Raw genomic sequence first — 26213 nt, 5'->3', positions numbered from 1 at the left:
CAGGCAAGGTCATGCGGTGTCTTCTCAGAGCCTCAGTTTCCTCCGTGAAAAATGGGGTCAGTGACTCTGACCTCAGGAGGCTGTGTTGGGATTCAAGCAGGGAGAAGAAGGTGCCCAAAGTGCTTGGACTCAGGAGGTCGCCTGGCTGGGGGAGCCCCAACGCAGGACAAAGCCTCGATGGTCAATGCTTGGCTCAATGCTGGTGAAAATCAAGGATTTCTAGTCTCCTGTTCACGTCTGGACTTGTTCACTTAGAGCAGAGTGACCTTGAATGCTGGGATCACTGGTCATCTGTAAAATGGAGTGCAATCACTCAGCACCCAGGGGGCTCCCTAATAACAGTAACTCTCTCTAATAGTTGCCCAGCTGGGCTCCCTTCAGCTCCTCCTACACCCGCCAGGGCTGCAGGCAGGGACTGGATGGACCTCATGTGGCAGGGAGGGGGTGTAGAGGAGGAGGTAAAAGGGTGGCCTGGCCTTTTCCCTGTCCAGGGTCTGTGTCCACCACTGTCTTCGTGTCCGCAGGACCAGCCATGCATGGAGCTGGACCCTGGGATGCAGTCTTTGGACCAGGACAGTGAGGTCGGTGTATATTTAGTGACCCTCACGTCCCCAGATGTCCAACCCACCAACTGTGCACCATGTGGCCCACCTGGCTTGTGTGGCGTGTTCCCGGGAAGTAGGGGATGTGAGGGTCACCGAGCAGTTGGCTGGGGGAGGGGACAGACGAAAGCAGCCATGTCAGGGGACCGTTGTGTTACACGTGTGTGCTGCGGGCTGTGTCACCCAGAAGTGCTGTCTGCAGGGTCTCTCTGTGTGCCTGACCATGGACAGGAGGCCTGGTTGCCCCACAGGAGAGAGGCCTGTGAGACCGTGAGGGTATCCCTGCCTCACTCATGCGGGCAGAGATCCCGGGCCATGTCCATGCTCATCGGGGCTGATGTTGCTCCCTGTCCAACCCTCACAGGACAGTTGGGAAACTGAGGCCAGGAGAAGCAGGGACAGGCCCTGGGCCCACGAGGTGGGCAGAGTCTAGAGGAGAAGAGAGCATTCCAAGCTCTTAGGCAAGCCTCAACACTTCCAAGGGGTTTGCTTTGAGAATGAGAACCCTAAGATCCTGGCGGACCCCTGCCAACGTCCCCCATGTAGGGCCCTTTCCTCTACGCATCCCCACATGGACACACTCACACACACAAGCATACACACACACTCTGACTGCCCAACCCTGTGTCAGAAGGGAAGGTGTACACTGGGGAGGTGACAGGAGGAAGGAAGAAAGAGGTTGGAGGCAGCTCTGCCATGGGGCAGGGGCATCCGGTCCCCTAGCAACATGCGCAGGCCCATAGCATGAGGGGGAGAGATGCCAGACTATAGGCAGGGGGTCCCCAAGGTGCATAGGGGGATGCAGGGGTTGAGGCCATCCCTAGAGCAGCCTGCAGAGAACCAGGTCTGGCGTCCTGTGTCCACCACTCTGGGCACCGGGAACTAGGATGTGACCCCCTAGGGGGGAGGGGCTACAGGACAGAAGGCCTGATCTTCGGTCTCTGTAATTGGGGTGCATAGATGAGGTGACTCTAAGGGTCCCACAGGCTTATAGAAGAGTCTATTGACCTTCGTTCTCCATCCATGACCCACTGTTCTCTGAGTCGTTGTAAAATGCATTCCATTCCCTCGAGGTCTTGCTGAGCAGAGGGCAGCCTGAGAGCTTGGGGACTGGGGCCCCGGGCAGTGCAGAACATGGCAGAACACTGGTCGACTTGTCTGGGGACCAGGGACAAGACCATCCGTGTCGGAGCCTCGGGGTCCTCCTTTGGAAGTGAGGTGGAGTCATTGCCCTGGCTAGGGTGTGGAGGCCTTGTGACTCAACGGGACATGCCAGCGCCAGTGTAAGGAAAGTGGGGAGCAAGAGAGGCTTCTGAGATCCCTCACGTCCCTCCTGGAGCCCACAGGTCCTGCTCCTTTTCGCCCTCGGCCCTGGTGGAACCACTGCCTTGAGGACCCCAAACAAAGAAAGGTGTGTGTTTTGCTTTCTGCTTTCCTGCCTGGGGCTGCAAGGCTAGGGCTGACCACCAGGGGTGTCCTGGGTCCACTCCTGCTCAATGGAGCAAGTGTAGCAGGGAAGGGACGCCCAGGGCTCGTTCTGGGTGTTCCCCTGTCCAAGGCAACAGGCACTTTTGATTACTGGCATCCACGTCCACAATGGGAGCTGCTCAGAGGCGGGAGGGGACTCTGAGATCCTCTCATGATTCTGTCAGCTACTGTGGCGCCAGCACTCACCCTGAGCAGGGCCCATGTTAGTCCTGAGGGCAGTGCTGAAAGCACCCACATGGTCCCTGTCCTCCAGGAGCTCACAGCCTGGAGGTGGAAGGGACAAAATCATGATCAAATCCATGCGAAAAAGAAGAGCAGGTGCTACAGGGCAATGAAGCAGGGTGCTGGAGGAGGGAGGGCCTGGAGCCCCTAGGTGGGTGTAAAAGGCCCCCCTGGGGACATTTGTGCCCTGAGCAGAGGGACAAGAGGAACCAGCCCTGCATCTGTCTGCAAACTGCGTGCTGGAGGGGAGCACACAGGCACAGAGACTTGGAGGCAGAAGAGAATCTGACGAGAGAGGAGGTGAGAAAAGAGCCAGTGTGGCTAGAGTGAGCTGGGGAGGAGAGAAGTGAGGGAGATAGGATGACAGGGCCAGACCCAGGCTTGGAAGGAGGTACTAGCTGTCTATGCTGGGTGACAGCATTAGCCTCACTTAGTACTTATGAGGCCTATCATTGAGCATCTGACAGTGTCTCTACCAGGGTCCAGGCTCAGGTCAGTTGGGAGGCTCCCCGTCAAGGTCTAGCAGGAGGCTTGGGCTGTGTTCTCAACTCAAGCTCGATAGAGGCAGGAGCCATCTCAGAGATCATTCACAAGTATGGGGGCTGTGGTAGGATTCAGTTTGGATGGGGGGTTTCAGGCCTTTTCTGTCTATGGGCCTGGAGCCTCTGCCAGATCTTTGCATTAGGGGGTGCCATGGGGAAGGAAGCTCATAAAATCTGATCTGGCTTCTCCTGAATAGTGGATCAGAGAGACAGAAAGAGGGAGAGAAAGAGAGACAGAGACACACAGAGATAGAAAGATGGGTAGGAGAGACAAAGAGAGGAGACACAGACAGAGACAGGGAGACAGAGAGCAGAGACAAAGAGAGAGACAGACAGGGAGAGACCAAGAGAGATACAGACAGCCAGAGACACAGAGACAGGGAGACAGAGACAGAGAGAGACAGAGACAGAGAGATATAATGAACACAGGAGAGACAGAACCTGGCAGAAGTCACAGACCTTTCGTTAAGCTGACCGTGGAAGTGACATCCCATCACTTGGCCCTATTCTATAGGTTAGATGCCAGCCGCAAAGTCCATTCTCATTGAGGAGCAGGGATTACATAGGTTGTGTGCCTAGGAAGTGGGAACGCTGGGAGCCATTAGGGGGCTGCCCACCACATAGGCTGAGATGACCGCCACTCAGGCACTTGGACCTGAGTCTAAACATAACAGGAGGCCCTGGAGGGTTGCGAGCCAGAAGGAGATGATGTCTGAACGTCATTTCATTTCAAACCTCCCTAGGGACACTGGGAAACAGGCAAGAGGGGAAGTGCCTCTCCCAGACGCCCAGCAGACCCAAGCCTCTTTGCGTTGTATTCTCTGCTACAGCCAGCCCTTTCTGTAATCCTTGCACTGCCAAGTCTGTGCAGGAGCTACGTGTGGGAGCAGCCCACGGGATTCACAGACTCTGAAGGGATCTCTAGGTCTATACACCTGATGACATCCCTAGGAAGTAGATGCTAGAATGACCCCCACTACACAGAGAGGGACATGAACACAGGAGAGACCCTGAGAGGGGAGGCCCTGAGAGGCGCAGGGTTGTCCAGGGTGACATCACTGGCAAGAAGCAGGAGCGGGACTGAATTCAACTCTGTGTCCTCAAAGCTGGGGCCCTGGTTGCGTCCAGACGTCCCCAGAGGCTGTGGGGTGGACTGTGTCGGTGTGACTGTGTCTGGACAGGGTATGGAGATGGAGAGTGAGCAGTCAGCAGCCCGGGGGGCCCTTAGGAAGGTCTTGTGTGAGGAGGAAGCTTAGGTAAGGGGATCCCAGGAAGTGACCTCACAGAGCCCAACAGAACTTGGAACCCTGGTAACTAGACACCCACATCCAAAACACAGTCCCCAAGCGAACTCACTTGTCTAGCACTTGTCTAGAAGGAGCAACATGTTTAGTTGCTGCTTCCCAATGACCAGGGGCCGGAGCCCCAGGAAAGCTCCCAAAGACCAATGCAGATGCTGGTGCCCCTCTCACGGCCGACAGCTCTTGCCGTTCACCCGGAGGGACGGAAAGGTAACACCGGGAGGCCCAAGGAAGGCCATTCCAAACCAGGCTACCACTGTGGTCCCATCTGGGCAGCCCTACATCCCCTCCCCATGTGTACCTGGAAGGGCGGGTTCATGTGGGTAGACCACCGTGAGCAGGAGCAGGAGCAGGAGCAGTCGGTGAGGTGTTAGAAGCCTGGGGGTGTCGGTCAGGTTCAAAGCCCAGGTCAAGGCCGGCTGGGTGGGACGTGGAGTGCAGGGGTGGCGCCCTTCTGCCTGAGGTTTATCCCAAGCCCCTGAGGTGTAGGTTTTTCCTCAGGGGTAGAATACTGTGCAGACACAGGTGTGTGCCTGATCTGGGAGAATTAGGTCCAGAGGGCAGAAGCAGCAGCAAGGACAGCTGGGCAGGGCTCTGATATCTCTGGGACGGAGCCAGTCACTGTCTTTGCAGAGCTCCAGACAGGAGACAGCGTGGAGCTGGTGGAAGGGGATATTCCATCCATCTCCCCGATGGAGGCACCGGTGTCCCAGAGGACTGAATCAGCAGCTACCGTGAGAGGGTCTGCAGTGACAGTGATAAAACCTTCAGAGACACCAGAGGACCCAGCTTCAATCCCGGGAGAAAAATTATATCCACCATGTCCTGCAGCAGACCAGGAGGCAGCTGAGGCCCCAGCGTCCATGCAGGGAGCGCCATCCCCTACCCAGGCTCCTGTAGGATACCAGGAGACAGAAGAGGCCCAAACCTCTGTGCAGGGAGAACCATTCCCTGCACAGCCTCCTGCAGGAGACGAGGAGGCAGCTGAGATCCCTGCCTCCGTGCTGGGACAGACATCTCCTGCACAGCCTCCTGCAGGACTCCAGGAGGCAGCTGAAGCCTCAGCCTCCATGCAGGGAGAGCCATCCCCTGCACAGGCTCCTGCAGGAGACCAGGAGGCAACTGAGACCCCAGCCGCCGAGCAGGGAGAGCCATCCCCTGCACAGTCTCCTGCAGGAGACCAGGAGGCAGCTGAGGCCCAAGCCTCTGTGCAGGGAGACCCAAGCCCTGCACAGGCTTCTGGAGGAGAACAGGAGGCAGCTGAGGCCTCAGCCTCTATGCAGGGAGAGCCATCCCCTGCACAGGCTCCTGCAGGAAAACAGGAGGCAGCTGAGGCCCCAACCTCCGTGCAGGGAGAGCCATCCCCTGCACAGTCTCCTGCAGGAGACCAGGAGGCAGCTGAGACCCCAGCCTCTGTGCAGGAAGAGCCATCCCCTGCACAGGCACCTTCAGGAAACATTGATGCAGCTGAGGCCCCAGCCTCTGTGCAGGAAGAGCCATCCCCTGCACAGGCACCTTCAGGAAACATTGATGCAGCTGAGGCCCCAGCCTCCGTGCAATGAGAGCCATCCCCTGCACAGGCGCCTGCAGGAGACAGGGAGGCAGCTGAGGCCAATCTCTTTGGCCTGGGAGAGCTGGCTCGGGAACCTCCCTCATTAGCACCTCCAGTCCCACCTGTTCCACCTGCTCCCTTACCACAAATTTCCTTCCCTACCCTGTTTATTGTATTTGTTTCCTTCCTGGTTTCATTGCTTTGTTTTTATTGTTTATATCTTGAATATTTAAAATAAATTTAACTTTCATCTTTTAACAATTTATTGTTTTTCATTTTAAATTGTACACCTCATGAGCATCAAGTACATTCACAATGCTGTGCATCCATCACCGTTGTCTGGATTCAGAATATTTCATTCTCCAAAAGGAAACCCTGTTCTAAAAGCACTCACTCCCCATTTCTCCCTCAGGCCCTGGTAACCCCTAATCTGTTTTCTGTCACGGTTTTTTTTTTTAATCTGTTCTGGATGTTTCCTATAAGTGAAATCATGCCGTAGGTGGCCATTTGTGTATGTCCACTCATTTTCACATGGCCTGATAGGTTTTCCTTTTCTGTTTTTATTTGAAATAGAATTTCTCTAATTTGATAGGAAAATCCCAGATGAGTCTAGATTTGATGTATCCAAGAAAGACCTTTTGGTACATATGTGCATAATCTTGGGGTACAGACTGTTGTTCTAAGTGGGACACCAGGGCCAGAAGCCACACACGAAACGCGTTGCTCTTCATGCGGAAAAAACAAAAACAAGAAAAGGGTTGAAAGCTGGAAAGACAAACCATAAACTGGAATGTATTTCTCATAACACAAGGCCAGGGAAAGGTTACGCATCCTTGTGGTCTAAAAACACGCTCGAAAGTCAGAGTTTAAAAAGAGATAAACAGCAAACACATTCAACGCCAACGAGAGGCGCTACACAGGGGCAGCATGTGTCAGACATGCGCGAGTTCCCCGAGGAGGAGACGCGCACACGGAGACACTGTGGAGAGGGCACTGGTCCCCATCAGACGGGCAGGGTTCCAGTGTGGTGATGACAAGCCCTGGTGACAATGTCAGGAAGCAGAGGCCCCAGTAGACCCCTAGAGACAAGTGTGAAAGGACACTCCTCTCTGGAGACCAGCCTGCAGGACACATCGCTGTCCCCAGGGGCAAGCCTGTGCTGGCGGTGCTGATCCCAGGACTTCATCCCACAGAAATTCCTGCCCAACTTTTCAAAGATGTATTTTCCAGACTATTCATCACAGCACTGGTTGCAATAGCAGACAATTGGAAGGAACTCTACTGTCCATGGCGAGGCGATGGGATCCATCCGTCTCATCTGTAAGACCACGTATATGTGATATCAGCCGGGAGACACGCATCTGTGAAAATGAATCTGTGTGTGAGAGAGAGACAGAGACAGACAGACAGATAGAGAGAGACAGAGCCAGAGAGATACGCACCAAATTGTCCATGGGCTTCATCACTGGGGATGGGAATTGCCACTCGCTTCTCTTCTCCTTTAGGGGCCTGCGTGATGTTTCAACTTGATAGAATGTGCCTCTATTCCTCTTATAATTCTAACAAGATTAAAATCACATGGTTAATGTTATCCATTTATCACTCATCTTTGGACTGAAGTACATTATTTAGTTTTTCTTTGTAAGGTTTTTATTACAAAGACAATGAACGTTTATTACAGCAAAAGAATGAATTCCAAGGGAATTAAGGATTAAGTGGAAACTGAGGAGTGCCCTTAATAGGCAGTGTTCACCGTTTCAGTCCTTTGCCTTTGTATGCACGTGTGTGTGCACGTGTGTGCATGTGCCCATTCAGCTATGTGCATCTGTATGCACATGGGTATGTCTATGTGCAAGTGTGTGTGGGTGTGCACTTGCGGCTATCGTGTGGGAAGGACTTCAGGGAGTGTGCTCTTCTGGAACCTGATTTCCCCAGGGCTGGACCCTGCCAGTCAATCCTCTTCCTCCTCTGTGTCGGCCTCAGAATTTCCTAAGAGACTCTGCTGGGCAACACGGATCATTTCTGATTTTTCACTCCCGTCAGTGTGCTGAAAGGAACACCTGCATCCATAAATCTCTACTTCTTTAGGACCGATCGCTAGAGGTGGAGGTTCTGGCTCATAATGTAAACGTGATGTTAAGGTGTTGGTCACAGTCTCTGACACCCAAGGTCTCCTTCTACCCTGTGATCTTGTTTGGGAACAGGGAGTCCAGAGACCCTGAAGCAGAGACCTGAGGGAGGGAGGGAGAAGGAGGAGCAGCTAGGATGCAGGGGATGAAGGTACCTGGGGTGACCTGCCCAGCTGGAAGGCCCCGCTCCTGTTGCTTCTGTCCCTACCACTCCCCTCACCCCGGGCCCCGCCCCTACCACACCTGACTCAGCTTTGGCCTTGCCCATGCCCCTCCTGCTCCCTAACTCACCTGAGCCGAGCAGCCTGGCCTGCCATCCAGGACAGATGATGATGAGGGTCTGGACACTCCTGCCTGCTCCCTCTCCCTCCAAGCAGAGAGCCCCATCCTCAGTAGGGAAAGCACATCTAGGGCAGTGCAGTGAGTCACAGGGACCTCCTTGAACATGCTCCCTCCGGGGGGAGTTCTCAGTTGCAACAGCAGGACCCACTTGAGCTTGTGTGAGCAGAAGTGACTTTGACAAGACACAGTGGAGGTGTCGTAGAAGGTGCCAGAAGGTCAGAGCACAGGGCTGGAGGCTTTGGAGAAGGTCATTGTACCCAAAGCACACCTCAGGGTCTTAGAGGAGTGATGGCTGCCTCAGGCACTGTGCCAGCCCCAGCCCACATATCCAGCACATTCAGCCTCTGCGATGGAGGGGCCCTGCTCAGTGGGGACGAGCGAGAGAGCCCCGGTGACCTCGGAGAGGCACTGCCATTGGAGCCTCGGTTTCCTCACCTGTGAAGTGGGGTGGCAGCCGACCTTTCATGGTGGTGTCAGACAAGTTCGCTGAGGCTGCACCTGGAGTGCCCTGCACCTTCTCAGAGCTCAACAGCTACTAGCTCTAATGAAGAGGAATCACGGGAGGAGAGATGGGGCTGGGTCCTGGATCCCCACCTGGCTGGCTGGCTGACTGCCGTGGGATGAGATGGGGTGGAGAAAGGCATTCCAGAGGAACAGCGGAGTCAGAGCGAATAGGGCATGCCTGGTGGGAGATCAGAGTGGGCAGAAGCGAAGGGCCCCAGGGGGCTCTCCGTGGGGTGACATCAGCAGGAACAGCTCACGGTGATGAGCACTTACCGGGGCCTCTGTTCTCCTCTTGAGCTATCTCCTTGAATCCTCCCCACAACTCCTTGGGGGAGGAGCAATTATTGTCTTCATTTCACTGATTAGAAAACTGAGGCTCAAAGAGACTTGCCCCCTCTGTGCCCTGCAGAGTGGCAGAGCCGGGATTTGAACCCAGTGCCTCTTAGACTCCATGGGGCCTGCCTGAGAAGGGCTCCCCCATGCTGAGGGAGGGACCTCTTTTCCCTAAAGTTCTGAGAAATTTTGGTCCTGATGCCCAGAGAGACCTCACTCTGCGGGGGGATAGGCTGGTGCTTGGTACTGGGAGAGCCCACAGTGCCCACGGCTGCCATTCCCTGGCCACCATACCCAGCCCCAGGCAGATGGAGTGGCCCTGTCCCTTTAGTTCAGTGATGGCTGGAGGCCAGAAGGGTGCAGGCCCCAGGGAGGCCAGGACCCCTGAGCCTGAGGAGGCCGCAGTGCAGGACAGTGGTTTGGAATGATCCAAAGTCAGAGAAATAGGGGTCCTAGTCCCTGCTCAGCCTCTTTCCAGCTGCTGATGCAGGTGAGGCTCTCAGCCTCAGTTTCCCCTTCTGTACAATGAGGAAATAACTTGGCCTCCTGATAGGCTGTTGGGAGACTTCCCTGAGGAATGGCTTGAGCATCTCTAGCCTGGTGCCTGGAGCGTGTTAAGAGCCCCCTGCCAGGCTGTCACAGTGGTCCTCCAGGGCACAGGGTCTGGGAAGTCCCTCCTCAGGTTCCCTTCCTGCTGCCCTGCTCCCGGGAACATTCAGCAATTTTTGAGGAGGAGCTGAAGAAGATCCAGAACCACACTGTGTTGAGGGTGACGGAGGCTCAGCGCTGGAAGGACAGCTGGACATGCTCCATGCCACCGTCCAGGGCTTGTGCTGTGACCCCCTGTGAGCCTGCCACAGATAAAGGCTCCTCTTGTGTGGATCCAGCTTCTGTGGTTTATTCACTTATTGCTTCATTCACCCAGTCATTCCTTCACTCATTCCTTCACTCACTCACTCCTGCACTCATGTACTCATTCATGCATTCGTTCATTGTTTCACTCACTCATTCAGCCAATACGATCTGGTCCCTGCCATGGGCTGAGCACTGTAACTTCACCAGTGAGTATGACCCGACGTGGTCCCTGCCCACCTGGAGCTCACATCCACTGTGTGACCTGAAAGAGAGCTGTCCCTCGGGTTAGCAGGGGTGATGACCACCAGGAATCCACTTCTGAAAGTAGAGGCCACCCATGCAAAGAGAAGAACGGAGAAAACCCATGCTTGGCACTTCATCGACAAAAAAAATAATTAAAAATTAAGAAAAATAAAAATATCCTATATTTAACAAAATGTGGGTTCTAATCACAAGTGTGCACTCATTCCTACAACCAATGAGAAGTAATCCAGAGTGGACTGGGTATTTGTAACACATTTTTCCAGCCAGTAATAGCATTTCAGTAACCTGTTCCAGGGCCTCACTATTTTCCTAAGGCCTCTGTGATCCTCCAACACTTAAATATTTCTCCTTTGAAGCCTCTGCCCTGTCACCCTCCTTGTCGAATGGCTCTTCCACTGTTCGGGGGCCTACCCTGCACGTCCACACTCGTCAGTGACTCTCCACGTTATTTGGACAGGCTGCCCGCGTTCCTCCCTCAGCCTCACGAGCTCCTGTTTCTTTGGCAAGGTTGGTGTTTTCACTGGGTGATCACCTGGCATCCTTCTTTGCAGCGGTTTGCATCTTCCCATGCTGTGTCTCCTCTGATGACTCCGGGAGGCAGGCCTTTAGTCCCCATCTTACAGATGAGGAAGCTCAAGTCCAGAAGGCTGGATGACCTGCTCCAAGTCACAGCCAGCGTGGAGCCTCGGCAGGTTTTGGGCCCAAAGCAGACAAGGATGTATGGCAAGTGGTTTGTTTGCAGGTGATGGAGGAGGCCCGAGGGAGGCCAAGGGGAAGGGAGCATGGAGGAGGAGACCCACTGCGGGGCCTGACGAGGGAGCACTGAGGTGAGCATCCAACCTAGTCCTGTTGGGAGATGAGATCCCACCCGGACTGGCTCTGTCCCCATGGGTGGAGGGTTTACCCCGGGGTCGTGAAGGCTTCTGTGCTACAGGCTGGCACAGGCTTGCAGGAGAGGAAGCTCCTGGTGCAGGAGAGGGCCCTCAGGCAGAGAGTGGATGCAGGTGCTCCAGGGGGACACTGTGGGCCTGCTGGGGACTGGCTCCCAGGGACTGCAGGGACTCAAGTGGGCTGAGGGAACTGAAGGGCAGCAGCAGCAATGTCTGAAAGAGGGATCTGCACACATGTCCCACACTTATGCACCCAGAAAGGCTTCTCTGCATGGCATTTCTCCTCCCAGATGCAGAGTTGGCCCAAACCGCCCCTCCACTCCACACTCCCAATTCCTTTCCACTCATCTCAGGTTACTAGAAATTCAGAATATTTTAATTGGTGTTGGAGCCCAGAGACTTTTGTTTGTCCTGCCCATGTTCTAGCATTGCTGGCTTTTTAAAGATCTCAGGGCTTTGACTCCAAAACAGCAAGATGCTGAGGATCCCAGACAGCTTTCTGGAAACAAGACTTTATGCTTTGCAATACTGCCATCCCACCAGCTCTTCTCAAAATCCCTCCAGGACACAGACTCACAATCTTGGGTCCTCAGATTGCTGAAAGGATGCACCTTCAGAAAGTGATCAGCGTGGGGCAGCAGGACACATCGAATGGTGGAGTGAGGAATTCAGCCAATCCTCTTCCCGGAAGCCATGATCACACCGGATGCACTGTCAGAAACAACCTCTGGGAAGAGACCAAAGACATACAACCAACTGAGGAGCATTTGAAGCTGAGGGAAGAACAGTGAGATTCGTGGTGGTTTTGCCCGGGGCAGGTCCCATCCCCACCCCCTCAGAATGACGGCCCTGTGAGCCACGCAAGCCTGAAGCGGGGTGGCTTCACTGTCAGAGGTTGCCCACTTGATGGCGCCATGGGTGGACAAAGCCCGGCCCCTAAGCATTTCTGGAAACAGTAGCCATCTCAGTGGCAGCTGACGTGGAAAGTCAACTTTGCAGCAGCCTGAGGTTGGATCTAGAAAAGAGCAGCGAATCAGCCAGGAAGGTGAGACGGACAACCACACAATGAGACAGACACAGTGGCCTTGATGGGCTGCACATAACCCCAGGGGCTCTGAAATATTGTGTGCTTGTGCAGGCCTGTGCCAAATCAGGAGAGACCAGGAAGATGGGCATTGTGGGGATGCTTAGAGACCTGCCACCAGCCTAGGCCCTGCCCCCAGGGGTTGCTGCCTCCCAGGAAGTCCAAGTTGACTGAGGGGACAATGCCCAGCCCTGTCGAAGGTCCATGTCCACTCTGGGGCTCCCATGGAGAGAGTCCTTCCCACCTGCAAACTTCTCCCCAGGTCTTCTTCAGAGGCTGAAACGAGGTGCTCTCAGAGCAGAGAAGATGGTGAGCAGTGAGGAGAGGCTCCTGAGGAGTTGGCCCACCTGGGGAAGGAAGCAAATGAGCTGGGAGGGTAGAGTGGTCCCTGCTTGCTCTGGCATAAGCCCCCTCAGTGTACCTCTCTATCCTGGAGGGGACAGGAGCCCAGGGTACCCGGGAGAGCACACCCGGGCCCCGACGAGCAACACTCCCAAGGAGGAGGATCTGAGCTCAACGCAGGATCAGCCCAGGTAGGAAGGGAGCCTTTCACCACCAGGACAATCGAGTCAAGGTCAACATGCCCCTGCAGGGATGATCTCCCTGCTTGTTCTATACGTCCCTGTGGACCAATGACAGCTTAGATATTGGCTTCTGACCAGCAGACCCAGCACAAGTGACAGGACGACCCTTCCCAGATTCCACCACCGAGGCTGTAATTCTCTCTCACTCACTCTCTTATGTTCCCTCGACACTCTCCCATTGCTCCCCTCTCTCAGTCTGTCTGACCCCTGGACCTGGGGACATACATGGACGTCCTGAGCTCCCCTATGCAGAGGCCCACACAGAAGAAACCAAGGGAGTGCCCTGGCCAACAGACAGAAAGGAGCCGGGCTCTCAGTGAAGCTGCTCCTGACCGAGCCAACAAGAGTTAGCTTGACAACACATCTCATCCTAGTCCAGCCTCAGTGGAAGCCACAGCCCCTACCAGGAAGACGCGATGAGCAGAGGCTCCAGCTCAGTTGTGCAGGATTCCTGGTCCACAGAGATGGAGAGAGAGCGAATATTTGCGGTTTAAAGATGCAGGGTGGGGAGCAGTGTTGTCAGAGAGGAGGAGACACCTCACACCATCTCCTAGTTCCCGGGTCTGGCCTGCCCTTCTCCCTCCTCTCCCCTCCAGGCTCTCTGCAGCCACAGTGCCCACCTCTCTAACCTCCTCTGGCCAAACTCACTTCTGCCTCGGTGTCTCCACATCAGCAGTGCCTTCTCCCTGGCACGCTGATCACAGGTGAGTGCAGCGGTGGGTCCTCCTGTCATTCTGGTCACAGCAAATGTCACCTCAGTCAGGCCTTTCAGACCCTCCTACCGAGTGAGACCCCAGCCCTCCCTGCAGGACACTCTTTATTTTCATTCCAGTTCATGCTCTTCTCTTTCACGTGTCTCTGATTTTGTGCTTTTGTCCATCTGCCTCCAGACTGAGCTCCTGGTGGGCAGGGACCACTGGGTAGATTTCAGCACCACCCTTGGGCCCACCAGGGTTCCTGGCCCAGGGTGAGGGCTTGGCACATAGCTGCTGAATGAACAAATAGGGGCATCTTGGATCCCTCCTTCCTGCTTTTGCTCCACTCAGATGGTGAAGAGGAATACTAGTAATAGGAAGTGCAAGTGGGTCCCGAGGCAGGCGGAGGGTCAGCATGACTTCTGCATGACTCCTCCTTTTTCCAATTGCTCCAGCAAAGCTCAGTGGGCACCACTGACACAGGAGGCTGCCACCTGATGGCCAGCACAGGAACTGCAGCCTCAGGCAGGGACAGCACAGCACAGCACCAGGCAGGCATGTTTCTTGTGGAGAAATGCCTATTCAAATGCATTGCCCATTTTTCATTGTGCTATTTGTATTTTATTGTTGAGAGGTGAGAACGTATTATATATTCTCAATAGTAGACCCTTATCAGATATGTAAAGATCTGTAAACATGTTCTCCCCTTTTGTGAGTCGTCTTTTCACTTTCTTGATCGTGTCTTTCAACGCACTCAAGTTCTACTTTTGATGAAGTTGAATTGATTGTTTTCCCTTTGGTTGCTTATGTGTTGGGTGCCATAATTACAAAAACATTGCCTAATCCAGGGCCATGTTTTCTTCCAAGAGTTTTATAGTTTTAGGTCTTACATTTACATCTTTGATGGTAAGAAGATGTAACATTTTTGTATATGGTGTGAGGTAGGGGTTCACCTTTATTCTTTCACATGTGGATATCCACCTGTCCCAGCACTACTTGTTGAAAAGATTATTCCCTCCTCATTGTCTTGGCATCTCAAATAATTCTAGAATCTGTGGTTGTTGCAGGTGGTGTGACTCAGAGTTCCTCAGAATTATTCTTTACATGAAGGTTGCTTTTCTCTGGCCTTGTGGACTTTCACCCACTGCATATGTAGACTGATCATTAGCGAAATAATTATATCACGTATTTTGACTAGTTTTTTCTTTGCTTGCGGTGGGTATGGAAGTCCACACCCTGTTAGTCCCTGATGGCTGGGTGGACCACATTGCACCATTGTTCTGGCCTGGATTATCGCTGTATCCTTCTAACTGGTTTCTCTGCCTCTATATTTGACCCACAATCTATCCCCAATGCACCAATTGGAGTGACCCTTTAAAACCAGATGTCACACCCTGACATTGTGAAATCTCTCAAGGGGCTCTTCATTTCTGTCAGGGGGAAAGTTCAAGTCCTTATGATGGACCTCAAGCCCCATACAGTTGGTCCCACACTCTCTCTGACATCATCTTTGGCCAGTCATCCCCTGTACCTCTGCCCTCCATTATGCTCCTGGTACATGTCAGGCACTCTCCCACCTGCAGACTTGCACTCTATGTTCCTTCCACTTGGAATCCTCTTCCACATGATGATTTCATGCCTCATCTTCTTCACTATCTTTAATTCTGTGTTCAAATGTCATCTTGGTGAGGCTGTATTGAACATGTCATTTAAAATATAAACTATCCTCTTGTCCTGACACTCCCTATCCAACTTGTTCCCCTTTCATTTTTCCCCTTAGCACTAACACCCTATAAAATAATATAAAATGATAAGAATCAGTGTTCACTCAGGACAGGGAAACCAACCAATAGATTGAGCAGGGACAGTTTATATAATGAACAATTAACCATAAACCTTTAAAGGAAACTATAGAGAATAACCCAGAATTACAGTAGAGTAGTTAAGAAAGAAACAAATTTGGGAGAAGACCCCCTCACCAAGGCTGCCTTCAGGCCTTGTTGGAGAAGGAATGATTACAGCACAGGGATGGTGGAGAAGATTGTCATGTTTCCCAAGGCCAGTACCGGTCCCTGATCAGGGCAGAGCTCAGCAGGTAGGAAACAGCAGGCTGAGACTGGCAAACAGGAAAGCCCTGTCCCCTCCCAGGGGCAGGTAGGCTGAGGCTGGGATGCCTACTGGATTCACTGGGATTCCACTTGCAGGGGTGCCACTCATTCTCCTTATTAAGCCATCCAAGGGGATCCACTGAATCCACTGTGGATCACCCACTGTGGGTGAGTCCCTGTAGACACCCCTGAATTGTGCCACTGCTGGTTGTACTGCAGGAGAAAGAAAAAGGAAAGAATGGAAACACCCTGGAATTAGGAAGGAAGACCCTTTGTCCTAAACTTTCTCTGACAAAGCTTAACCCCTGCCAGGTGCAAAAGAGAAATGTCTACTGGGTGCAGCTCCATTATTGCAGAACAGACAACAGAGGCCAACACTCTGATGTTGTTACACAGGGGCAATCCATTGATAACTGGCACCATAATTCCCTTATTATTTTGTTTATGTATTCCATGCTTTTACTTCCAACTTGCCTCTATTGCTTTATTTGAAGTAAGATTTTGAAGACAGCATATGGCTGTATCACGGTTTCTAAAAAAAAGGTATTTTGACCCCCTAAATGCCGTTATTAGATCAAAACAACATAAGAATTAAAAGTACAAAGAGGCTATACTATCAGTATATGCCTTAAGTAAATAGTTTACTGTCAAATTCCTCTTATATAAGAAAGCACCATGCAGTTTCATTTTAATGATGTTAGCCTCAATAATCTAGTATAATAATAAACTCCTTTGTAATGAGTAACTATATAAAATGAAGTTACAATAATTTACAATTTACATCTGTGACATGACCCAACTACTCTCTACAAGCACCACTGAAATCTTGATTGATGCTTGGTTACCTTTTTCTACTAGAACTAACGGGAATATTTCACTGCCAACAAATTCTGTTTACCTGCTGTGTAGTTTATAAGGGTTGAATTCTTCTCTACTTGAAAATCACCATTTTCATCTCTCCATATGGATACCTGTTTATCGGCAGATAGCTTTGCAGCCAGTATAGTTTTTTTCAGGAGAGTCTTATATAAGAAGTCATAAAAAATGAGTATAAATAACTTACACTTAGGCAATTTTTCTTTTTCTTTTTTTTTCCCTGCTTGGAAAGATTTGCCCTGAGCCAACATCTGTTGCCAATCTGCCTCTCTTCTTTCTCCCTTCCCAAAGCCCCAGTACATAGTTCTATATTCTACGTGTAAGTCCTTCTAGTTCTTCTACATGAGCCACCGCCACAGCATAGTCAATGAGAGACGAGTGGTGTGGTTCGCGCCTGGGAACTGAACCTGGGATGCCGAAGCGGATCGTGCCAAACTTTAACCGCTAGGCCATCAGGGGTTGCTCCAGGAAATTTTTCTAGAAAAAATTGGAATCAAGATGTATGATTTATTTCTAAAAATTTCATAACATACTTTAAAACATGAAATGCTCAACATGTTTAAAAGCACTTTACCACTCAGTTTACCTTAACAAAGATATAGCAAACATTTTGAGAAATATACTTTCAACAGGAAAGTCCAATTGTAGCTTTATGCTTTTGTAGACCACTCCCAATAAAGTGGCTTAAAAAATATAACTGTAAGATTCTCTCAAGAAAATGTATTTCATTTCTATAAAAATCGTTCTTTACAGCGTCTCAATGTTTGTTTCCTACTGAGCTTCTCAATGTTCTTTAGGCTTAACAATATAGTAGAATCAAGCTCCTATAATCTAGCTTTTAATCCCGCAATGCAGAAAGCTCTATCTCAAGGTCATCAATGACCTCTTAAATCACCGAATAATATTATTCCCATTTTATGTGTGAATACTAGGTTTTAAAGAAGTCAAGTTCATGCCCAATATTGTTTAGCTAGTAAGAGGCAGAGCCTAGATATGACTGACTCCTGCTGTCTGATTCTAAAATCCATAAGCATAACCCCTAGGTACACAGCCAAACATAACACTCTGTATTCTTGCAACAGAATAAATGCATTTGCTTTTTCCTTAATGTCTGTAACACGGTTCTTAACTATTACAATACAGTGGTTTCTCCCTTTCTGTAAATGAGAGTGTTCTTCAAAGTACCTTCCTTCCTCTCTGCTCTTCTCTATACATTCCCTCCACTCCCAGTGCTTGAATTCATTTAACAAACATTTATTTTATTGAGTCCAAACAATTCCAGACCCCATGGAAAAACAATGAAAAAAAACCAGTCCCTGGCCTTGAAGGATTTACAGACTACTAGGGGAGAAAACCCTGTAAGCAAGTCAAATACTATTTTCAAAAAAAAAAATAAGTTTGTGTCTGCACAAACACAGAAGTCTTTCTATGCCACACAGCACGGGTTTTCAAGCCTTTTCTGAGGAGGACTACAGTTTTTTAAGAAATAGCGTTTAAAATTTCCAAAAGAGCACGCAAGACCTAGAACTTCCCTGATCCACTGTCCCCTTCCCACTACAAGCCATGTTTTTTCTAAGACTCTTAAGAACATCGTTTGAAAACCACTATATTCTAACATCTAAATAGTTTTGCCTTTCATGCTTAGGTCTTTAATCTACCTAGAATGGATTTTTGAGTGCGGAGTAAAGTAGGGTTCCAATTTGAATTTTTTCCATACTGATATCTAATAGTCCCAGGACCACTTAAAGAAATGCCCCTCCTTTGCCCTCTGCTCTGTAAGAGAACTTCTATTAAAGGAAAACAAGTTTATGGATACACGTGGAACTGGATTTGGGTTCTCTACTGTTTTCCACTGGTCTAACACTGTGCTAATACCAAAGTGCTTTAGTTACTATAGCTTTATATATAATAAATCAGGATATCTCATAGATCAAGTCTTCTCGCCTTGACCTGCTGCTTAAAAAATATCTTGGCTATTCTTAGTCCTTTGTATTTCCATATGTATTTTAGAAAACACACGTAATTTTGAGCTCTGTAATTTCCTGGCAAACTGGTAAAATACCCACAAAACAAATCTAGATCAGTGGTTCTTGACTGGGGCAATTTTAACACACTCACCTCCCACCCCAGGGACATTCAGCAACGTCTGGAAACATTTTTGGTTGTCACAAAGTGGGGGGTAGGTACTACTGGCCTCTAGTGGGTTGAGGCCTGGGAGATGCTGCTAAGCATCCCACAGTGCACAGGACAGCTGCCACAACAAATAATTATCCCATTCAAATTTTAATAGTGCCACTTTTGAGAAACCCTGTCCCAAATAAATCAAGGGGCAAATTTGCATGGGCCCATTAAAGGCCAGGGAAATCTACCAAAAACAATAATTTAGTTTTAGAAAAACTGAACTGCCATATGCCAAATGAGATTTACCCCAATTCATTAAAAAAAAAACATATTATTTGCATAGACCAAAAGGCTTATCTTCCTGTTCTCTATAGCAGGGACATTTGCAGGAAGCTTATTGGAGGAGTTAAGTCTTTAAAATACAAAGTTATAAAGAAACAAGACATAGCCAGAAGATATTAAAAAAAATAAAACTCATAAAAATCAGTAAGAAACAACCCAATAGAAATATGGGCAATCTGTATAGACAATTCACTAAAAGGAATATTCAAATGACCAATAAACATATATAAAGATTCTCAACCTCATTAGTCACCAGAGAAATACCAATTCAAACTCACGAGAACACCATCCATGCACCAGAATGGCTAAAATTTTAGAAGACTGGACATATCAAGTGTTAACAAGAATGCTGAACAACATAATTCCCATATACTACTGGATGAAGTGAAGGGGTTGCATAAACTGGTTCAACCACTTTGGAAAATGTTGGCAGTCTCTACTATAGCTGAACATATCCATACACTATGACCAGCAATGCCATTCCTAGGGATATATCCAACAGAAAATACTTACCTATTTGCAAAAGAATGAACAAGAATGTTCATAAAAGCATTAAAAGCCCAAAGGAGAAACCATCCAAATGTCTAATAACTGCAGAACGGATTAATAAACTGTGATATGTTCATAGAAGGAAATAATATACCACAACAAGAACTACTACTATATGCAACAACACAAATGAATCCCCAAAATACAATGTTAAGCAAAAGTACGCAGACTCAAGAGTACAGATATCACTCCATTTCTATAAAGAGGCAAAACTCATCAATGGTGACAGAAAGGAGGAGAGCAAATACCTGTGCAGAGAAAGTACAGTGACTAGAAAAGAGCATGAGAAGGGGCTGTAGGGTGTTGGTAATGTCCTATTTTTATCTAGGTGGTAGATACACGAATGTGTTTACTTTGTGAAAATTCATCAAGCTATACACTTATGATTTGTATGCTTTTCTGTATTTAGCTTATATCTTATTAAAGAATTTGCTTAAAAATGCAAAGAATACAACCCTGATTTACCGCATCTGATGCTTCAAGAGACTATTCTAAACAGCCCTAACTCACAATGATGTTAAAATGCAAGTTGTGTATATATTGACAACTGATATTTTACAAAGGCACAAAGGCAATGCAGTGGATAAAGGGTAGCCGTTTCAATAAATGGTGCTGAACAATGAGATATCCATAGGCAAAATAAATGAACTTGGATCCATACCTCACATCATATACCAAAAATAACTCGAAATGGATTTTAGACCTAACGGTAAAACCTAAAACAATATTTGATAGAAAAACGCTTGTATTCAAAATATATAAAGAACTCTCAAAACTTAACAATAAGAAAAAAAAGATAGGCAAAAGATTCGAACAGACATTTTATCAGAGAAGATATACAGATGGCTAATAAGCACACGAAAAGACGCTCAACATCATAAGTTATCAGGGAAATGCTGATTAAAACCACAATGAGATACAACACTACATGCCTATTAGAATGGCTGACAAGACTGACCATACCAAGTGTAAGCAAAGATGTAGAGAAATGGGAACTCTTGGACACTGCTGGTGGGAATGTAAAATGTGATAATGTATAAACACTTTGGGAAACAGTTTGGAAGTTTCTTAAAGAGTTAAACATAAGTGATCCACTCACTCCACTCTTAGGTATTTGCCCATAAAAAGGAAAGCACATGTCCATAACAAAGACTTACATACAAATGTTCATAGCAGCTTTATTTGTAATAGCCCAAAACTAGAAACAACTCACATATACATCAACACGTGACTGGATAAACAATTTGTAGTATATCCACAGAGCAGAACATTACTCAGCAACACAAAGGAACAAACTGTTGATACACACAACATGGGTGAATTTCAAAAGAATTATGTTGAGTGACAGAAGCTAGACAAAATCAGTGTACAAATTGTCTGATTCCATGTATATAAACTCTCGAAAATGCAAACTAATCTATAGTGATAGAAAGCAAATCAGTGGTTGTTTGGGGAGAGTAAGTCACAGAGGGGTGGGAAGGAGGGATAACAAAGGTGCATGAGAAAACTTTTGAAAGTAATGTATAGTTCACTATCTTGACACTGACTGAAAGTTTCATGGAGGTACACCTTATGGTGGAGGTCATAACTTATCAAAGCATACCATTTAAATAAATGCAGTTTGTTTTCTCAAGTATATTTCAATAAAGCTTTTCTAAAAATAATACAGGTTGTATATAAATATTGTAAACCAGAGTTCTTATAATTAGCTCAAAATCAACTCCATTCATTCACACAACACATATTTATCTAGCACCTACTATATGCCAAGCACTCTGCTAGGTTCCAGGGTTACAACGGTAAGCAAACTGACATGGTTCCTGACCTCATGGAGAACACAGTCTGCTAGGGGAATCAGAGATTAATAAAAGATGCACACAGACACATGGATAATAAAAACTTCACAAACAAGTGCTGTCAAGGAGACAAACACAGTGAGATGACACAAAATAACAGGGAAACCAAATCTGATCTAACGGAAAGGTCAGTATGGCTCCCTCAAAGAAGCGACATTTAAGCAACACCTAATGGAAGAGGAGGATAACAAGTTGAAGATATAACTTTCCTCAGAAGAGACACTAACACAAGCAAAGGCTCTGAGGCAGAAGAAAGCATGACCCTTTGAAGGACTGGAAAGAAAGTCAAAAGGGCTAAGGGTCAAAACAGTGTAGACAACACTATTGGTCACCTCTCCAGTAACTATTCCATCTCCTCTTCCTCACTCCTAACAGAATCACACTTGGGGTCCAGCAGCCACCCTCCTCCACACATAGTCATGTGCTTTAGAGGAAGATGACTCCATTCTTGATTTTAGGAAGTGGATACTGTTGAGACTTAAGTCAGTCATGGCCACCTCTTTTCTCCCTGCCAGTGATTAGTTAAAGAATGGCATGAGTGAAAGCAGGAAAAGAAGTTATTGCATGCTCTAAACAAGAGATGGTAGTTTGGACCAGGCAGTTGTCAATGGAGATAGAGGTTTGCACGGAGAAATAAGGTAGAGCAACGTGTATAGGATGTCTCCTAGGTTTCTGGCTTAGGCAAATAACGATCAATCTTTTCCATATAGTCAAAGCCAGAGAAATATGTTTTAAAAGTGAATAGTCTTATGTTAGTCTTAATATATTTCTCTTAAATAAACCTAATTAGAACTAGTCAAGGATCATACCTAAAACATATCTCATCCTCATGCAGGATACTGGCTTCAGAAGTTCATGCAAACTTATCAAGAATGAATGAGGCTAACTAGATTTTGTGTAACAATACAAATCAATGTTTTCTAAAATTCTAACCTATAATTAACAATCCTGCCTACAAATAACATCAATTTCTGAATATCATTTACTTTGCCTTGCCTGCTTCAAAAAATGATTTAAGCTAGCAAAATGTCCAAATCAATTAAAAGCCAAGCCAAGAATAAAGTAGTCCAAGGATTTCTGACCACTCTTGTGTTCTCTAAAAATAATTCCAGAGAAATTAGATGCAGGTACCTTATCAATTATGCTCATCAAATTTATCAAATTAGGTCTCATAACAACAGTAATGAAGGTTCCTACTAGAGATACCAACAGACCCAGGCAAAAATATAACCTACCTTGACAAGTTGATGAAGTGCCATTTCTTTCAGAAGGTGGTGTACTTGGACTGTTAAAATGACGTGAAGTTCCTCGGTCCTCGCCATCGTTTGTAAAATTCTTTGAATGGCACGTACAACCACGTGACAATGGTACTTCAGCTTTTTTGCTTAAGCTTTCATCTGCTGGCTTCCCTAAAAGTGAAAGAACCTCTATTTATAATATTTCTAATTCAAAAAACATTAATCATCCTCTGCAGCTACAGTGAGCAACCACTCGAATTTGCCCAGGATTGGGAGGTTCCCCAGGCTGTAAGATTTTCAGTGCTAAACCTGGGAAAGTACCTGGCAAATCTGGACAAGTTGGTCACCCCATCTGTAGCATCAAATTAGGACAGGAGAGAAACACTTATGATGTCAGAGACATTTATAGAGAAATTATCATCAATTTGCATAACTTACAAAAAGATAATAGTCAAAGATTAATAATGTAATAAAGGCACAACCACTTGAGTATTCGTTTATATTGAGACTTATTAAAATATCAAGCAGGGAGGATTAAAAGAATTACCAAAAGTATATTCTTAGTTACTGCTATTTCTTTAAATGGATCATTCTGGATAAAAAGTACTTTATTATATTTTTTTCAAGTCCCAATAATCAACCTGAATATATCAACCAAATACTCACTACGAAGAAGAGCCTGTTGCCACGCTAAAGCAGCACAAAGTAAGACTAAGCTTTTCCCACTTTCTGTAGGGCTCTCCACCAAACAATGCTGCTTACTTTTTAATCCTCGGACAATCTATTGACACAAAAACAATAAAAAAATCAGTAAACAATTTACTTCATTAGGGTCTGTCTCCATCACAAGTACAAACACAACAAGAAGTAAGGTTGTACTTGAGGGAACATAGCAATAGCAGAAGGGAGAATTAGTATTTAGTTCAATCTAGACATTATTCCTTTATCTTTCTCCCTAAAATTATGTTGGACTTAAAAGCATATAGGCATAAAAGAAATGAACAAAGCAATTTGTGCCTTAATGATGCAAGCACCATCATTTCTGTAAAACTAGAGTACACTAATATCTTGGATGAAAACTTAATGGAGGATACTGCTAGGGGGAGTGTAAATCGCTACAGCCACTTTGGACAGAAATTAACAATTTCTAGCAAAGTTGAAGATACCCAACACCAGGAAGTCCAGTCCTATGTATATATCCAAAACCTGTCCCACAGGAACATAAGGAAACATGCATAAGAAAGTTCATAGCAGCATTGTTTAGAATTGCAAAAGAATGTAAACAACTTAAATGTCTGTCAAAAGGAAAATGGATAAAAAAATTCTGGTATATTCATACAATGGACTACTACACAGCAATTAAAATAGATGAACAATCAATAAGGCTACTTCTTAAAAATAATGTTAAGCAACTAAAAACACTTCTGAACAAATATAGGTACAGTATCATATCATTGTACAAAGTTTAAAAACAGGTAAAGTAATGCTCTATATTGTTTATGGATACATACATATGTAACAAAAGTATAACAACACGTCTAGGAAAGAAAAAGAGTAAATTCAGCTTACGAGTAATGTTACTTGCAAACAAGGTATAAAGTAAATATGGCAAAATATTAAGATTGAACAACTCTGGAAAGTTGGCTTACTCATTTGTCTATTAATTTTCTATATGATTGAAACATCTCAAAAAATATGGTGAGAAATATAGTATTCTGTGTAAAAGACAGTAAATACTTTGTAGAAGGTAGTAATTCCGTAAAGTAAATAGAAGTGCCAAATGAGCTGAGAATAGTTTTCAGAATATTCTCCTTTGCCTCCTAACCATATACAGTTTATAGCAATCAGGATTATTTTTCGAAAGGTTACATGTTCTTCCATGAACCCAGCAAATATTTTCAATCCATTTACTATCTGAGAAAATGAATGTAGTCACAGATTCAGTATACGTTATGAATTATCAGCATCTTTATCTTAATGAAGACTTAACTGCTGAAAAATACTTGCAGAATTCATTATAGCAAGCTATGATGGACAAGCTTTACAAGGAAAGTTCATCTTCACCCCACCAACGGTACATTCAGACTATATTGAAGAGCCATGCTTTCCTGTTTACTTAGATTCCTAACTGCAGCAGAAACAAAAATCAAGACTGAAACAATGCCATTCAAAGAAAACCAGATACCCAACTAGACTAGAACAGAAGTCTAGAAATAAAAAGGGGATTCCTAAATGTATAAACAAAACAAATACAAGTAAAAGAATTTCCTAGTCTTAACCATCACAGTGGTTGAGAATATGTCTCAGAATATGACAAATCCGGATTTGTATCCCTACTCTGCCAAAGCTGTGGACCAGGAGGTAGAAGTACGAGTTCTAGATCAGGTTCCCACAACTCAGATGTGTTTCCTTGATCATGTCTTCACTTCTCTAGACTAAGATCCTTATCTGTAATAATCCCTAATTGAAAAGCTGTTGTAAGGGAGAAAATGTCTTGGCACACAGTAGGTGCTTGATAATTCTGATTTAAAGGTCAGAAGGGTATAATGAAAAGAAGATGGGCTTTGGAGTAAAGCAAGCTTAAGTGTGAGTCCCACTGTGTGAATCACTGAACCTCAGTCTGTTTCTTCATCTGTGCAATGGAGATAAGATTATCTACCTGATAGAGTTTTGACGAAAATTAGCCAGGCATTGAGTTAAGAATTAAGTAAGGTAATGGATAGAACGTGCCTAAACTCCAGTATTTGACACAGAGGAGGTGATCTACTTTAATCCCCACCTCTTCTAAACCACCTATGCTTAATCTAGGGTCCAGAGACGGAAGTCAGAGACTGTGCTCTCTTGCTATTGCGTGCAGAAGTCTTGGTACATGACTGGGTTTCTCTGAAGAGAAAGTCCGTGGATTTCTCATTCCCAGAACTATATCCTAATAAAATAACTGAAAACAGAGGGGAGACTGATATGCACTGTTATCAACTGAGGACTTCCTTGCAATAGTGAAAAAAACGGCGAATTCGACCTGGGGATGGAGGGATGGTTAAAAGAGTAATTCAACAGCTTATGAAGCCAATTATACCCTGACCCCTAGCCTGTGTTCCAAAACAAGCTAAGAACCACTATTCTGAGGCATTTCCCAGTTCTAATATTCTGTGATTCTATCTGTGCAACTCTTGAGTAGAGATTTGGTGGACTCTCACCCCTTCACCCCAGCCAATAACGCAACGCCGGCTAGTTCCTCAGATACAGCCTAGAAATCCATCCTGCCCGCAATCACCGCAATCCCCCAGGGGATAAAGGACGAGCCCCCGATCCGCCTCCCGCCGTCGTCCCCGCCACCACGAGTCAGCGGAGGGCCGAGGGGGCCCGGGGCCTCTCCCCGGGGGTCGGGACAGGCTCCCTCTGGCCTCCGCGTGCTCAGAACCCCGAGGCCCGGAGACCCGGTCACCCCGACGGCCCGCACGGCGGCCAGGCGAGAGCAGAAGGCTCTCTTCGGGCAGGCTGCGCGCCGCCCCAGGAGAGACAGGCTGGCCTGTTCTGAGGAAAACCGAGGCAGCGCTGCCTGGGCTCTGAGTCCCGGGAGAAAAGGAAATGGCCTCTGTGAGCACACACTGCGGAGCCTGGCAGAGAGGAGAGACCCCAAACCTCTCACCTCCTCACCGGGCTGCCACTTCCTGGCCAAGCGCGGACTCCGGCGCCTCACCCGCTCCCTCCTCTGCTCTCTCCAGGCCGCGTGCAA

At 47.3% G+C, this 26213-nt stretch overlaps 1 long non-coding RNA gene across 10 annotated transcripts in view; it reads right to left on the bottom strand.

Moving 5' to 3' along the window:
• Positions 1–5952: 5952 nt before the first annotated feature.
• The window catches only part of LOC147911450 (uncharacterized), a 28219-nt gene continuing 7958 nt past the window's right edge, over positions 5953–26213 (bottom strand). Inside the window, exons 1-8 of one of the 10 annotated variants that reach the window (XR_015550897.1) lie at positions 26127–26212; positions 23144–23258; positions 22475–22648; positions 12353–12455; positions 8956–11751; positions 8128–8860; positions 7150–7754; positions 5953–7068 (exon numbers count right to left, since the gene is read on the bottom strand). This is a non-coding gene — a long non-coding RNA (uncharacterized LOC147911450). Of the gene's footprint in view, positions 7069–7149; positions 7755–8127; positions 11752–12352; positions 12456–22474; positions 22649–23143; positions 23259–26126; position 26213 lie in introns of those variants that run through there. The other 9 variants (XR_015550898.1, XR_015550896.1, XR_015550891.1 and 6 more) reach the window with 9 other exon arrangements.

The sequence above is a fragment of the Ceratotherium simum genome, unplaced genomic scaffold (assembly GCF_057802395.1).
Source record: "Ceratotherium simum simum isolate JZ-2026a unplaced genomic scaffold, ASM5780239v1 HiC_scaffold_43, whole genome shotgun sequence".
Taxonomy (NCBI): domain Eukaryota; kingdom Metazoa; phylum Chordata; class Mammalia; order Perissodactyla; family Rhinocerotidae; genus Ceratotherium; species Ceratotherium simum.
The sequence above is the reverse complement of the archived record's forward strand: the minus strand, read 5'-3'. Positions and strand labels throughout refer to the sequence as shown.